Source organism: Mus musculus, chromosome 8 (genome assembly GCF_000001635.26).
Source record: "Mus musculus strain C57BL/6J chromosome 8, GRCm38.p6 C57BL/6J".
Lineage (NCBI taxonomy): Eukaryota > Metazoa > Chordata > Mammalia > Rodentia > Muridae > Mus > Mus musculus.
In genome coordinates this window covers 95,996,980-96,014,048 of record NC_000074.6, presented here as the reverse complement: position 1 = coordinate 96,014,048, position 17,069 = coordinate 95,996,980, and the positions used below count along the sequence as shown (strand labels likewise).

The 17,069-nt window shown below is 41.3% G+C and overlaps 1 long non-coding RNA gene across 1 annotated transcript; it reads right to left on the bottom strand.

Annotated features, from left to right (window-relative positions):
- Positions 1–3,346: 3,346 nt before the first annotated feature.
- Gm31892 lies at positions 3,347–7,008 on the bottom strand. The gene is made up of 3 exons (XR_387951.2): positions 6,942–7,008; positions 3,943–4,006; positions 3,347–3,670 (listed from the first exon to the last, which is right to left on the bottom strand). It is a non-coding gene; the product is annotated as a predicted gene, 31892 (long non-coding RNA).
- Positions 7,009–17,069: the final 10,061 nt, after the last annotated feature.

The window sequence follows — 17,069 nt, the reverse complement described above, 5'->3', positions numbered from 1 at the left end:
ACATGTCTACGCTACATTATACTTTCAACCAAAAAACAAGAGTTTCTAAGAGAAAAATAAATAACTACTCCTGATAAATAAAAAAGTTGGAATAAAAACAAAAATGATAGTGGCTATATTTCTCTCATAGTTGGTTGGTTGATTGGTTAGTTGGTTGATTTGGGGTTTTACTGCTTTGTTTTGGTTTTTTTTTTGTTTTTTGTTTTTATGTTTCCAGGTATTGCTTGCTAGGTAAGTACTCTACCACTGAGCTACATCCCTTCTCCCACTTCAAAATGAAAGGAATTTAGATAGTATGAAGGAACACACTTTTTATTTTGTTTATTTATTCATATCCCTTTTATTCCAGTCCTAGGAAGAATAAGGTAGGAGACTGACAGTTCAAAAGCAGCTGATGTATATATTAAGATGTTTCACAAACAATGTGGACATCTTGTAATAAATAATTCCCTTAATCATATAGATAAATATCTTAACCATATACAGTGTTCTTACTTTCCAAGTTTTCAACAGGAAGGAATAATAAATACTTTTAGGGACAGAAATTTTTATTACTCTGTTGGGGTATTATTATTATTATTATTATTATTATTATTATTATTCATTATTCATTATTCATTATTGTGGCAGGCAGGAGAGCTGGACCCAAGATCATGATAGCAGGAGAGCTGGCCCTACCCCTCACATGCTGTAGCACTAGGGAGAAAAGACCTCGCATCTCACCTGGGCAGCAGAGTAAAGCTGTGCTGGTGGAGAAGATGAGTGAGCCAGCACTGCACCTTGCTGGCTGTAGCACTTGGTGAGTAAGCTGGTCAATGCTGGAGACCGTGCCCTGATGGTGTGGGTATGGGAGAGCTGGTAGACTGACCAACTCAGCTCCCACCTAGGCCCAGATCCTGGGCTTTGAGTTCATTCACCCTGTGTCTACCCTATCTATGAAGTGCTGAACCACGTGATAGGGATGGTCCTATAGATCCAAAGCATCAGGATCTCCATGACACAGGGCAACAACAGGATATCCAAGAGGAGGAGTCCTGGTGAGGATCCAGTCTTGATAGTGTAGCAGAAGCCAGAGGTCTCAAACCAGACCAATGACTCATTGCGATGAACATGTGCAAGTAAAGTTATGTGATCAAAAGGTGTACTGTATGACACACTGTGGCACACTGCAGCTTCCACTGCAAGACTGTTTGTTCGTCTTTCTTTTGTTGTTGCTTTGTTTATTTTTGGTGGGTGGGAGGTTGCAAGGACCAAAGACGGGTACAAAGGGATGGGGAGATGAGTGGGAGTGGGGTGCATGATGAGAAATTCACAAAGAGTCAATCAAAACTTTTAAGAAAAGAAATAAAAATAGCAAGATTATTTTATAATATTAAAAAAAAAGAGTAGAATGTATGCAATGTTAACTGGATCAAGTACAAGAATATGAGAGTCAGGCATACCCGTCCTCAATCTTAGCACTAGGGAGGCAGAGGAAGGTGGATCTCTGTGCGTTTGAGGACAGCTTTGTCTAAACTGCAAGTTCCAGGCCATTTATGGCTACATAAAGAAACACTGTATCAATAATAATAATAATAATAATAAAGTAGTAGTAGTATTTTGCACATAGCTAAAGGTCATTCAAATTGAGCCTTTTAACTGGGTAGGGGAAATAGGAATTGTGAACTAGACAAAAGTGCACAAAAACTGATAGTGGCCAAGACTGTTGGACTGTTGACACATGCCTGCCATCCTGGCTACTCTGGAGGCTGAGTCAAGAGGGTTAAACTTTCAAAGCTTGACTAATTACAGAAGTCTCAAGGCCAGCTGGGCATCCTACTGAGATTTTCTCTCTAAATAAAAAGTACAACTCCACCTAGTGGTGGAGAGACACTCAAAAGTTGGGTTGTTTCTTCATAGTTGAGATCCCTAGTCCCCACCCATCGACACTCAAATCTTAGAAACCTAGGGCCAAGTCTGCTACCTTAAATTTGAGAATATTTCTCCATGGATTAAAGTATTTAGTAAAAATCTCACTTTTAATAAACTGAGTGGCATATGTTCAACTCCAACCTTACCTAATTTCTCTATATTTCACCTATAAATTCATTTCTAAATATACTTCCCTTTGTCTAAAATAAGACGGACAGAATTGGGTTAGATTTCTGAAAGAAAGCTAATTATTAACCTCACCAAGTAAAGTATCTCATCACAGATGTGTTTGTACACAGATAAAAATCGAGGGGAATACGCAAGTGCTCAGTTCTTTAAAGATGACTTTGTGAGAAATACAGACTTAGAAGATTCTCGATTTTTCACTTTCAAGATTAAATATAGAAGAAATTCCCCCTAGGACACTGTCCTATTGATGTTGTTACCCAGATTCAAGCAAGCATGAAAGGAAGTGCCAGTTTGCTTAGAAATGACAGTGGGAGGGGTGGCAAACACAGGTAGAAATTTCTAACAAAATCTGAACTAAATGGCATGCTTTTAGTTATTAAAAAAAAAAACTCATTAAATAATGCAACCTTCTTTTCATTTTTTAGATGTTTTTATTAGATATTTTCTTTATTTACATTTCAAATGTTATCCCCTTTCCTGGTTTCCCCTCTAAAAGTCCCCTATCCTGCCTCTCCCCCTGCTCATCAACCCATCCACTCACAGCTTCCTTCTTTTTATTTTTTTAACTGGAATAGAATTGTATCACGTTTCCCTTCCCTTTCCTCCCTCCAGCCCCTCCCAGATACCCTCTGTCTAACCCCTTCACATCCCCCACTCTCAAGGTCATAGCCTTTTTTCCTGTGATTATTACTGCCACATACATATATATGTATATGTGTATATATGTATGTGTATACACAAATATAAATAAATATAAGTTGCTTGGTCTGTTTATTACTGATGTGTACGTGGTTTCAGAGTTGAACACTGTGTACTAGACATCCAGTAAATGGGCCAGTCCCTGGGAGAGGCTAATTCTCCATATTCTAGCAGTCATTAGTTGCCTGTAGTTCTAGGAGTAGGACTCCTCAAATGTTCCCCCTTCCATATTAAGATGTCTGTCTTAGTAAGGGTTTCATGGCTGTGAAAAGACACTATGACCAAGGCAATTCTTATAAAGGACAACATTTAATGGGGCTGGCTTACAGTTTCGAAGGTTGAGTCCATTACCATCATGGTGGGAAGCATGGTGCCATGCAGGCCAACAGAGAGCTGAAGAAGGAGCTGAGAGTTCTACATCTTGATACAAAAGTAGCCAGAAGGAGCCTGTCTTCTGCAGGCAGTCAGGAAGAGGGCTCTTACACACTAGGCAGAACTTGAGCCTAGGACACCTCAAAGCCCAACTTTTACAACAAGGCCACACCTATTTCAACAAGGCCACACCTCTTAATAATGCCACTTCCCATGGGCCAAGCATATTCAAACCACCGCAATGTCCCTTGATATTTCATTGTTTTGGTCTTCTTTCTACAGTCATTTCTAGAAGAGACTGCTTCACACTAGACTTCTGTACTCTTATAGTCTTTCTGCCCCCTCTTCTTTGATGACCTATGAGCCATATAGATACAGGAGCTATGATGTGGATGTAGCCATCAGTGCTGGGCTCCCCACATTCCATCCATCTCTGCATTGTGTCCAGTTGTGATATTAAGACAAGGCTTCTTTGATGAGGGGTGGTAGCTACACTTATCTGTGGGTATAAAGATAAGATATGGAATGTAGTAAGGAACTGTGCTGGTCTAGCAAAGTGTCGGCAGTAGATTCTTTTCTAAGGTCCATGACGTCACTAGCCCCAGGATGCTGCCAATTTTTCAGTACTACATATGATTTCCTTACTGCTGAGTGGGCCTTAGGTCTTATTAGCGGGCTATTGATTGCCACTAACATGTAAACGCCCCTTATTGCACCTCTATGCAACCTCCTTTAAGGAGAATCCCATAAATAAAAGGAAGTAGATTTTACCATTGTAAAATAGCATCTGTTTAGCTGGTCACGTTGTTAGACCTCCAAGTCACCATTGCAATACCTTCAAAGACAAAAAAATACCCCTCAAAAAAACAAACAAACAAACAAAAAAACTTAGAAACAGAAAGACAGCCAAACCAACACCAAAATCTGTAGAGAATTCCAGAAACACCAAGTCAGCATGAGCCTTGAGATTTAAGGAGCAAGCCTGGCTCTTCTCAGGATGTCCAGCCTACCAGACCTCTCACCCAGGGAGATGTAGACATTAGAGCTGTTAGGCTGCACCAATCACATGGGCTATTCCAGTTCTCAGGCAACCCTCACTGATTCCGTGGGAACCTGTCTTTATTTATATTTCATTTCAACAAAGATCTATTAGAAGTAATACACCTATAGTGACATTTAATAGAAGGTAATATTTCTGCAGCCTGTTCCCCGAAGTAAGGCATGACTTGCCTGCAATAGTAGGAATTAACAGCCACTGTAATTGTCCAAAGCTCTGTAATAAAAAAAAAAAAAGAGGCTACATTTTTTTCACTGTCCCAATTCAGCAGCCATAGGGTTCTTATTACATTAAACTCGGTGTTTATCTCATGAATATCACTGTGTGTTAGGCATTGTCCTCACAAAATAGATGGAAATCCTCAGTTACTGCATTCTAATATTTTATGAGTAGTCATTTGGGGATCAATTACATTTTGTACAGAGTTTTTTAACGTTTTAAAATTTCCTTTCACTATGTAAGTCCAATGTTGGGTATTCACGCCATATTGGTGGGTTTAATGGTTGTGGAATTCACTTTAATTACTTAAAAATATATATCTATACAATTCTCACACCTAAAGCTGAAGAGTTGCTGCAGAAGAGGGGGCAGGAAGACTTTAAGAGCCTGGGATCGGGGAGGCTACTGTGAGACCATGTCTCCTAGAGACATCAGCAGCTGCATCCATTACGTTTCATGAAGATGACTGTGTAAACATAGGCTGAAGAAGGATGACAAGAACAGACATTCTGTCACAGGAGGAGGCAGGGAACCCTGGAAGCCTCAGTCCCACACTAAGAACTACAGGCAACCAAAGATTGCTCAGAGCAAAAGAAATCATTTTCTCCAGAGAAGAGTGTGCAATTAGTTACGCAATACCAAATGGTTAGCCCTGGAAACAAGCATACAAGTAACATTGTACAGGCTGAGCATGTTGTATTTATATATCTAGAGATATGTATATGAATATAAATGCATGTGTGTAAGAACAATTAATGAAAAGGAGGCCATTATCTCACAGACAGCAAGGAGGAGTATATAGAAGGATTTAGAGAGGGGAAATGTTGGGAGCCGCCCCCACATTCGCCGTCACAAGATGGCGCTGACATCCTGTGTTCTAAGTGGTAAACAAATAATCTGCGCATGTGCCAAGAGTAATTTTCCACTACATGTACTCTGCCTTTACTCGGCCATGGGCTGCAGCCAATCAGGGAGTGATGCGTCCTAGGCAAAGAATAATTCTCCTTAAAAGGGGACGGGGTTTCCGCCATTCTCTCTCTTACTTGCGCTCTCTTGCTTGCGCTTTTGCGCTCTGGCGCTGGCGCTCGCGCTCTGGCGCGCTGGCGCTCTGGCTCCTAAAGATGTAAGCGGGGGGCTTTCGTTTTTGGGCTTGGGGGCTTGCGCTCCTGCTCCTAAAGATGTAAAAAATAAAGTTTTGCCACAGAAGATTCTGGTTTGTTGTGTTCTTCCTGGCCGGTCGTGAGAACGCGTATAAGAGGGAAAGGTGAAGGGGGAAATATATACTATATTATAGTGAATATGTATTAATATATATTTTATTGGTGCTGGGTTTGGTGGCACTCACCTTTAATCTCAGGACTCTGGAGACAAAAACATGACAATGTCTGAAAGTTTGAGGACACTTAAATATGTGTGTGTATGTGTGTGTGTGTGTGTGTGTGTGTGTGTGTGTATACGCGCGCACGCACACGTACATGTGCATGCTAAAAATCAACATTAATATTGAGATTTTTAATGAGTCAACTGGCAGAACTTTGGTAACACCAGACTAAAAAAGAAAAATCTATACAGACCTTGATTTTAATGACCTCTACCTGAATTTTAATTTTTTTTCAATTGTCACTTTCTCCCTGTTGGAAAGCACAGATGTCATTTAACATTACAATTGCTATCTTGGAATACTTCCCAAGTCCATCCCCATGTCATTTCACTGAAGTTATGACAGCTAATAGACCCACCAGAGGAGCGGGTGACTTAATGCCTTAGTAGAGTTCACATTTCATTACATCAGTTTTCTAATTTGTCAGAACTTTGCAACATCAATGTTTCCTCCGTAATCCTATGCATTGTATACAAGAAATTTGAAAAGATGGTTTTGAAAACAAAATAACTGATATCTTTTTAAAAGTCTAAGACTCGGCTTACCACATAAGGGCACTTGCTGCCAAACATTACAATCTCAGTTCTGCCAGGTCGTGAGGACCTGAGTTTGATCCCCAGAAAATACATGTGGGAGAAAAGAATCCATTCCCACAAGCTGTCCACCAACATCCAAAAAACCTGCAGGCTTGAGTTTCATGTGTGTGTGTGTGTGTGTGTGTGTGTGTGTGTGTGTGTGTAATTTATATAAATTATTTTTTAAATGACGGGGTTCCAAGTTATACATAAACATATAAATTTATGTACACACACATATCAAATTCTCACACAGGAGCTGGTGGTGTAGCTCATTGGTAGAGCACTTACGAAGCATGCGTAGGGCTTCACTCTCCAGCATCTCACACACACAAAATCCCAAAGTGTAGAATTCTGAATCCATTTTTCCCCACGACAAGAGAGGTGGAGAGACAAGAGACAAAATACAATGGGGAGATAAAAAGACAGGCAGGACCATGTAAAATAGAGTAGTAGCGTGTTCTAGTTTGCTTTTCTGTTGCTGCAATGAAACACTGACCACAAACAGCTTGGGGGTGAATGGTCTCATTTGACTTACAGGTTATAGTCCATCCGAGAGGCAAACCAGAGGAGGAGCTCCAGGCAGGAACTTGGAAGCAAGAACTGAAACAAAGACCACAAAAGAGCCCACTTAGTGGCTGATTCTGGGCTCATGGTCAGTGACCTCGCTTGGACTGGCCAGGCTCACCCATCTGGTGGCTCACCCCACAATGAGCTGTGCCCACATTTCTTGGTATTACATGAACACCGTGTCTTTCCCCCACTGTTCTTATCCTATTTTCTTTCCCAAAAAGCAGCCCACATGAGTGGTCAAACCCATGACTTACAGTTGAGCTCAGCCACCCCAGCACCTTAGCAGGGTTGGTCTAAGGTGGGTCTGGCCATTTCCACCCCCGTTCACTGTGAGCCTAGGACTGGCATGACCTCCCTCTGCCCTGGATATTGTGGCCATCTTGTTCCTTCATTCTATAGCCACATTTTACAAATAGCCTTCTATTCAACTAATCTCAAATTATCCCGTTTGGTGGGACCACTCATTTCTTCCTGGGACCTGTATTGAATCATTCACCAAATTAAGCCTTTCAATCTTCCTATATCAAATGCCTTGCTCTGACTCTACTTTTTATTATATTTTTCTTTATATGTCTGTGTCTCAAACAATTTTAAATGACAGAACAATAACTGTATATCTGAGTTTCCACTACATAGCAAATATTCTCTCATATATAATAGGTGTTTGATAAAAGCTGATTGAATACATATGTAAACAAATGGTATCAATTATAAGGTCATTCTCAGCATAAATAACTGTTTGATTCAGTTATGCTGGCCTTCATCATTACTTTATTGCTGCCTATAAAGACTTTGAGCTTTAAATCTGACTAAGGAACTAGGAAAGAATTGTACGGACTTTATCACCTTGGGCAACAATGTATTTTCATAACAGTTTTATGACACAACACATATTACTAAAAAAAATATGCAATTGTCTCCTTGTATCAAATGGCATTTGCTTTTCATCTTTGTAATTTCCTCCACAGAAATCTAAGAGTTCAGAGGGCATCAGAGAACATAAGGAACTAACAATTTCATTTTCTGTTCAAAATTAAATATTTTAATAGATTGCCAAAAGCAAATCCCTATTTATATTTTTCTTATTATTTTGCTCGTTCAAATATTTGCTGTGGATTTTAAATGACAGATCTCATTCTCAGAAAATGATTACATCGATTTAATTAGATTGTAGCCTCTGGGGTCACCCTCCTACATCTAAGAAGTTTGGAGCAGAAAAGATTCTACAATCAAAAGCATCACCACGTGTGGACACCTGGCTTGTGTTTGCGCATTACTTCTCTCTGAGATGTGCTAACACTTCTCTTGTAATTAAGCTTGGAATTTTTGCTTGACAATGGATTCAGAAAACAGTTGAAACTCCCTTTATGTCCAGCTCTGGATTTTTCCTCTCTTGTTCTCTCAGATCATTTAGCTTTCACAGATACATTTTCTGTTTTTTTTTTTTAAATAGAGACATAGATATTCATAGCTAACAGATTTTAGTTTGTGTATAGCTTCTTTAAAAATCATATGAAGGGCATCACACCATGGATACTATTCTGTGACTTGGACTTGCCCCGAGTGCCGCTTTCGGGGTTTACACACATTAGTGACTAAATGTGAACTTCATCCTTTCTCCAGAGCAGATGGACAGTGCCAGTTACCTCCCCAAAACCATGCCTCGTTCTTTTAAGAGAAGCATAGGATGATTTTCACACAACTGTGTGCACTACAGAACTAGTCAATACTTCCCAGGCCTCTGGCAGCCACGTCTAGCTCTCCGGCACAGCTCTAGCTGGTGAGACAAAAGTGCAATCTGCTGAGAACTGCTCTGGCCTCATCCATTCCCCCACCCCCGTTACTTCTTTCCTTTTCATCTTCCCTGGCTAAAAATGAAGATATAATTCACACTGGCGGGGCAACCATCTTGTGACCATAACGAAAGGAATTTCATGTACCTATGGCAATGTGTTACATAAAGAAGCTTGGAGTCCTTTTGATATATTAGTTGGCATACAAAGACATTGTGATATCTTCATATATTGTTATATTTTGTTTATATTCATTAACTTCACTGTCTTCTCTGTCCTCCCTCTCTCAATGATAACCTTCCTTTCCATAAATAGGTCACCATTCTTCTTTTATCTCTCTCTCACACACACACACACACACACACATTCAGTATTCTTATTCCTGTTCCATTCATATCCTTTCTTCCCTTCATAGTCCCCTTTCTACTTCATGCCATACATGCATACATACATACAGATACATACATACATATATACATACATACATACATACATACATACATACATACTAAGCACATAAGTATGTACTTACATCATATGCATTTAAATCTAGATTCTGCATGTGAGATTATTTGTCTGACTTTATTTAATGGAATTTCCAGTTCTGTATATTTTCCTGCAATGACATAATTTCATTCTTTACAGTTGAGTAAATCCCATCGTATAGATGTACATTTCTCTACCTACTAGCCTATTGAGAGATGTGTAAATTTGTCCTGTATCTCAGCTATTATGTATTATGTAGTTATAATAATATTATGAGTGTGCAGGTGACTCTGTCTCAAGAAGTTTGTGTTCTTGATGGCCTTTTGAGGCTATCATAACAAATAGCTCTGCCTCTGGTCTTCACAATAAAGGAGAAAAGCAAAGTTTATATTAGGGTGATGGTAGACAGATGCTAGACAGACTTATTAATCTATACAAATGGAATGCAGTCAAGGAATACCCCATTTGTATATCCATTTATCCATTCCATTACAGTAAGCTGTAAGCCTCACTCTTTTGCACTCGTGACCAGTACTGCAAAGAACACTCTTCCACAGAAAACTTCTCTGAGATTCGCAGAAGCCATTTATTAGAAGACCATACACCTGTAGCTAGTCAGCTATGAGAAATAGCTTAAAACTTCCAGAAAAGTGTGTCAGGTCTCATTTTCACAACTTTCATACAAAACAGGCTCTGTGTGCTTTGTTCTAAAGGTTGAGAAGAGTGTTTCTGCATTTTCATAGATTTCTCTTTCTTTGAGGTGGAATGATGATGATTGCCCAAACTCCTGCACTCAACTAATCCTCCTGCCTCACATTCCCAAGTAGATTATGCTGCAATTTGAATGATGTTGATCTCTTTTATTCTTGCTTTTTGATAGCACTTTGGCTATGTCCAAACTAATTCATGAAACAACTATAGAAATTTAAGAGTCATTCCCAATGTCTTTGCAAATGAAGAAGAAAACTTCAACGCTGGAGCAATGAGCAGTGACCTTCGTGTTGGGAACGTTCTATAGCCATCCCATTCGCTGCTGATGCCTATTGAAATTCTGAAAAACCATAAGATGAGAATCGCTAGTTATTTTTCACCTTGTTACTTTTATAATTTTTCACTTTGTTTTCTTTTAGAATTTTGCTATAGAATAAACATCATTGTAATGTTATATAAAATATGGAGACATTGTTAGCTGCCCAAAGTCAGACCACAAAGAAATAGAAGAGCAGAGATTTGAAACTTTTAAAGAAGGGCTGGGGAAATAGCTCTGTTAGTGAAGAGCTTTGCCTGCCTTGCAAGCACAAGAACCTGACTTCAGATCTCAGAACCCACATTTAAAAAAAAAATGCTAAAGTCTGGCATGGTGGCATGAATAGCCAGAGAACTGTCCTATAATTGCTACTTGGACACAATCTTAATTGTTGTAGGTTAAGAGATACACGTGATTCGTTTACTCTTAAAGAAGTTGATGGTACTCTTCCCTTGAGATCACAGTACTGGGAAAGAAAGACACGAGGATTCCTAATGCTTGCTCAAGCAGTGAGTCCCAAGCCACTGAGAGACCCTGTTGTACCCTGAGGAATAGCACTTGAGGTCTTTCTCTGACCTCCGCAAGCATGCACACATGAATGTACCCACACATGAACGCACAGGCACAGGCACATACACATGCATGCTCACACACAGAACGAGGGACTTTGGCTCTGCAGTCTGCATGTTTTTTGTTACATGATGGTAATTCTAGTTTTTATTTCCACATCCTTTGTGTCCAGAAAAAAAGATATGAGCTCCTTTAGAGAAGGAAGCAAATAAAATTGAAAGAAACCATCTTCTAAATTATGAAAGTAAACACTACGGATATCCATACTGATTTTCAAATGTGGTACTGAATATTAGACGTATTTAAGAAAAAACTCTTGATCACGGAAAATATGAGGTGAGAAGAAATTCAAAAAAGATTGGATTTCACCAGAGAAATGTCCTATAATTGCTACTTGGACACAATTTTAATTTTTGTAGGTTAAGAGAATACACGTGATCCATTTACTTTTAAAGAAGTTGGTGGTACTTTTGCTCATGAAGTTCTCCTTGCAGAATTAATTGAAATTGGCTTGGCTATGAGTACTCTCAGTTGATTTGGGGACTGGCTCAAGAGTCACGAACAAGGAATAATCATGAACTGCTGAGTACCTCGTTTCCTAACAGGGTAGCATAGGGATTGGTGTGTTGCATTTTATTTAGCATCTTCATTAATGATCTGAAAGAAGGAGCGAATAGCGGGCTAATGAAATTCACAAATGCTAATACGTGTGGCATTGCCAACACTGTCAAGTATTGTTAAGCTATCCAGGGAACCTACAGAGGTAAGACTAGCCAGATTCAAGCAAATCAGCTCTAGGGCAGCATAGACCAATAGGGCGGGGGGTGAAAACGGGATGTGTGTGGGTGATCTGGGAGAAGAAGCTTCTGGAAAGCTACCAAGAGGCTTCCCAAGCATCGTTCCTGAAAGAGACGAGGAATTAGAGTGAAAGCCCACGTGAAGCTTACATTGTGTGAAATAGAGAAGAATTTCTATAGTTTACTGATGTGAGAGGAAGCAGAACTTGGAATAAATAAAATAGATCTGAGATGCCAATCTCCCATCTGATTCAGACACCGCCCTCCATCCCCGTCCAACCCAATTTTTACACCACTAAAATGAGACTAAGAATACCTGCCCTCATCACCTGGGATGACGTTGCAATGGAGATGAGATTAGGCAGTTATGGGGCAGGGGGTTGTAGGGGGAGGCAGACAACAGAAATGAATGCAGGAGGCTTTTCTGTGCCCCATGTAGAGGTGGCTCACAGACTCCAGAAACTCAGCTGATTCAGAAATTCGTGCTGAATACAGGGAGTGTATATTCAACATGACCAAGATCTAAGTGAGAGTAATGGGGTGGAATCAGAAAGTGCAAGCTTTAGATCAAGAGCAAAGTTTCCTTGACACGTCAATTAGGCATTAACAGAATATTCATACAAGGGGAATAGTAAGTGAATCACCTCTTAAAATATTTTAAATTAGCAGGATAATGGTTCAAAAAGTTTATCATTAGTGGGGGGAAATGTCCTGCTGACTTCCTTGGGGCTCTAATGCCTTTGATAATAATTCTCATACTGCCATGTTTCAAAACTGTCTAAAAGGTTCTAAAACTGTAATAGAATAATTGACCTTTTTCTTTAAATTCTCACTAAAAATCCCTAATAAGTCATCGAGCAGAAGTTTTGCCGAGTTGAATGTCTTTTCCTCCCATAAATTATTTCTAAACACTTTTGAATCTATTACTTCCATATGTGATTGTCTCTGAAATTTCTCACACTTATATATGTCTGTTGAAGGACTTTTCCTGGGGAGACATGAATATTGATTCGTGCAGAAAGGGCACCACAACGCATCAAAGGAATAATTCTACACAAGTCTAGCTTGGCAAACCAATGAGTTTATTGGGGTTACTTCTAGAAATGTTGATGAGGAGCTATTGACAGAAAAAAAATGGACAGCTGAAAGGTACTTGCCTCACTGAAAGTTCTATCTCACCATGAGTTAACACCCCCTCAAAAAAAAAAAAAAAGCTGCATCTCTGGAAATCCCTACTCAACTTGGTGGTACCTCCACCAAGGAATCTCCCCTCCTTAGCAATTGCTTATAGCTTACATAACCTTGTCAGGGCAGACTTGTGAATCCTGTTGCTTTCATGAAGTCCCTTGAGTCTTGTAAGTTTCGTTAACTTCCTGAGTCTTCTCAGTCTCCCTTCACCAGGGGATGTCTCAACTTGGTGGAAATAGTTGTGCAGCAATTACATTATCATCGCATCAGTTACTTTTCTGTCACTATGATAAAACACCATGACAAAAAGCAACATCTGGAGGGTAGAAGGGAACATAGCAGCAAATGGCAGAGGGAGAACTTACCTCCTCAACTGTAAGCATGAAGCAGAGAGGGCCCCCACCACAAGAGGTATGAGGCTTTAAATCTCAAAGCCTGCCCTCTCCCCAGAGTGCTCTTCATCCAATAAGACTACATCTCTCAAACAGTGACATCAACTGGAGACCAAGTGTACAAACGCCCAAGACAATGGGGGACATTTCTTAATCAAACAGTCATCATATATAATTTATCCAAGTTTCATAACATTTTTTAAAATAAATTATTCTTTTAGATGCTCCAATGCCTACAAAATTATAAAATTTTCCATGTTGGAAAAATCATACCTGAATCTGAGGTGAGACAATCTTGAGTAGGTTAGATCACTAGTATATTACAAGCAAGAACCACAAGAAGCAGCTGAGAGGAAAAACAGGCATCTGACTCATGTGCCAAACATCTTCAAAAATAGCTATATTGTCCACTATGTCTTCAAATATACATACGTTGTCCACTGTGTCCCCCACACTGTGAGACCTGGTCCTAATGATGTCAATACAAACTTGAGTCCCTAACCATGACATCTTATTCTGGTGAGAAAGACACTCACTAAAGGCATAAATACATGCAAACACAATCCAGCCTCTGGTATCAACAGAAGAAAGTTAAATAGGAGGTGGGAACAGGAGATGAAGCAGTTATCTCTTAGTAAATGACATTTGGTGTAAGACTTAACAAAAGTAAAAGAAGCAACTAGATCAGAAAAAAAAAAATCATATTCCAAGGAAAGAGAAACGAGTATAACGCCCCCTCCACCCCCATCCAGCTACTGTGAATTTCAGGAGTAAATAATCAAGCATTATAGAATGGTGAAGCCAGAAATGGTGGTCATGAGCAGTGGTAAAGGCAACAGTAGTCAGATCCTACAGAGCCAGGAAGGCCAGGGAAAAGGCTAGGAAAACAACAATGGTTTTGAGAAGAATGTGGGAGTTCGGATCAAAAGAACGGTGTAGGGCGAGCAATGCCTTGGGGAACTGTGAGAGAGGCTCGAGGAGAAAAGGCAGAGGGCCTTTTACCTCTGGTGCATTTTGTTCCCTGGATTGTTCTTGGATGTACCTCCTGTGTTAAACATTTACATTCTATTTATAAGACCTGCTTACTCATTTTTAACAAATGGTGCTGGCACAACTGGCAGTTAACATGTAGAAGAATGCGAATTGATCCATTCCTATCTCCTTGAACTAAGGTCAAATCTAAGTGGATCAATGTGGGGAGCGGGTGTGGCGGCAGTCCCAAAGGCGCCAGGGACTGCAGCTAAGTCATATGACTTGCACCTGACTTCCTCATATAAGACACAAACATCTTGAGTGCTGCGCAGGTGTACCAGGATACAGGTGAATCCAGTTTGATGGAGATATGCCCCTGCTGCCCTGATTAGCTGAAGCTGCGTGCCTGGTGAGGCGGCATGGCCTGCTGTGCGTGGATGAGAGAGAGTATAAAAGGAGTGAGAGGCCCAGGGTTCGGGGGAGATATAAACAAGAAGAATCAGGACTGAATAAACTGCTGTTAGAAGGACTGGTGGTCGCATCGTTCTTGCTGGTCGAGAGCAGGCGCGACAATTGGTGGCCCGTACGGGGAACCGACTCCCCCACCAAGTTCAGAACTTTCAGCAGTCAGTGGTTGCCGGCAGGGTAAGTTCACGGTGAGTGAAACTTGCGACCCCAGGAGTTTGGGAAGGACCTCGATAAAATAGAGGTGAGCATAAAGTTGCCAGGAAGTAGGCACAAAGTAACCCAGGAGTTTGGGAAGGACCTCGGATAAAATAGAGGGGAATATAAAGTTGCCAGGAAGCAGGCACAAAGTAACGATAGGTTCCCGGTTTTGGGACAAGTTAAGGTTCCTGGTTTTGGGACAAGTTAAGGAACTATGGTAAGCTCAGTATAGTGATCAATAGATCCTCGCTGTGTAGTTATGCTTTTTTCTCCCATTGACCCTTTGTGGGTAGGTCTGATAGTTTTGGTCTTGTTTGTTCTGATATATGGACTCTGTTACTGTTTGAAACTGTGTGTAGAGGCAGTCAAGACAGGTCAGAAAATCCTTACAGAGCAACAAGAAAGTATGTCGGAAGAGGAGAAGGGCTTAAAAAGAAAAAGGAAAAAGAAAGGAGACACAGTGTTATCAGGTGGACAGAAAGGACAAAATAAAAGAGCCGAGGCGGAGGAGGAAGGCGAATTAGCTTCTGTGCCTCCTCCCTATGCCTCCTCAGCAGTGAAAACTTGACTTTCGTATTGACTCCCCAGATGGACACACAGGTGATTGAGGTTATGGTCTCATTACCACGAGGTATTGTGTCCATCTCCCCTGGGGATTCACCAGATCCGGTATTGACATGGGCGAGAAGGTCTGTTTGTGTTTCCACAGGACCAGACGGAACCTCTTTGGGTGCCGGAGAGATTGGTGAGACACTACAAGAATGAGGCTCCTGATCCAGTTGCCCCTGTGGATGTGGTGGATGATCCCACAAGCACAAAGGATGGAGCCGAGATGAGAGATCCTTTCGGTATTCCAGAAGCCGATACCAGCTCGACATGACATTCAAATTTTTCCACGCTTTTTGATCCCTGAATTCCCCTTAAAGAGATAGCCCCGCTGGCCATCTATCCCTTGCTTCAGGGAAGATGAGCGGGGATGAGAGCCCTGGGATGTATGCTTGTTATAGTGTGTGTGTTTTTTGTGTTTGGCACATGTGTTAGGTGCAGAGTGTGCGGCCCGCACTTTCGCCATGGTAGCGTAGGCTTTTGCTGCAGTGGAGGCGGGACAATCTCCTCAGATTCGGTTTGCCGCTCTAAAAGAAATTATGCTGTGTTATGCCGTGGGTTGCGAGGCTAAGCACTGCACAGAGGATAGCTTGCTGTTGGCATCCTGTGGAAGGCACGTCTGATTGCATGAAGGTTCAGTGTCCTAGTTCCCTTCCCCCAGGAAAAACGACACGGGAGCTGGCCAAGACCTCTCTGGGTGATGAGCCTAAGGGATGGTTTTGTGTAGGGCCCCTATGCTTGCACACTGGGGATCAGACCTCTACCTTCACCCATGAGGCTTGCTTGCAGCAATTAAGATCTGGCCATAGGTTAATTAACATCCTGGCCTTTTGATGCACCTGCCGCAAGCAAAACACAATCTCCCCAGGAGTGGCTTGGCATATATTGAGAGGTAGTCAGTGATAAGACTCTCTGGGCATGTCACCAACCTAAGACAGGGATCAAACCAATGCTGTTTGTCACCCAAGGACGGGTAAGGGGCATGGCTGCGGGGGGCTATCTACAGACATTCTCTCTGCCAAAAAAGAAAAAAGGGGGAATTGTGGGGAGCGGGTGTGGCGGCAGTCCCAAAGGCACCAGGGACTGCAGCTAAGTCATATGACTTGCACCTGACTTCCTCATATAAGACACAAACATCTTGAGTGCTGCGCAGGTGTACCAGGATACAGGTGAATCCAGTTTGATGGAGATATGCCCCTGCTGCCCTGATTAGCTGAAGCTGCGTGCCTGGTGAGGCGGCATGGCCTGCTGTGCGTGGATGAGAGTATAAAAGGAGTGAGAGGCCCAGGGTTCGGGGGAGATATAAACAAGAAGAATCAGGACTGAATAAACTGCTGTTAGAAGGACTGGTGGTCGCATCGTTCTTGCTGGTCGAGAGCAGGCGCGACAGATCAAGGAACTCCACATAAAACCAGAGACACTGAAACTTATAGAGGAGAAAGTGGGGAAAAGCCTCGAAGACATAGGCACAGGGGAAAAATAGAACAGCAATGGCTTGTGCTGTAAGATTGAGAATTGACAAATGGGACCTCATAAAACTGCAAAGCTTCCGTAAGGCAAAAGACACCGTCAATAAGACAAAAAGGCCACTAACAG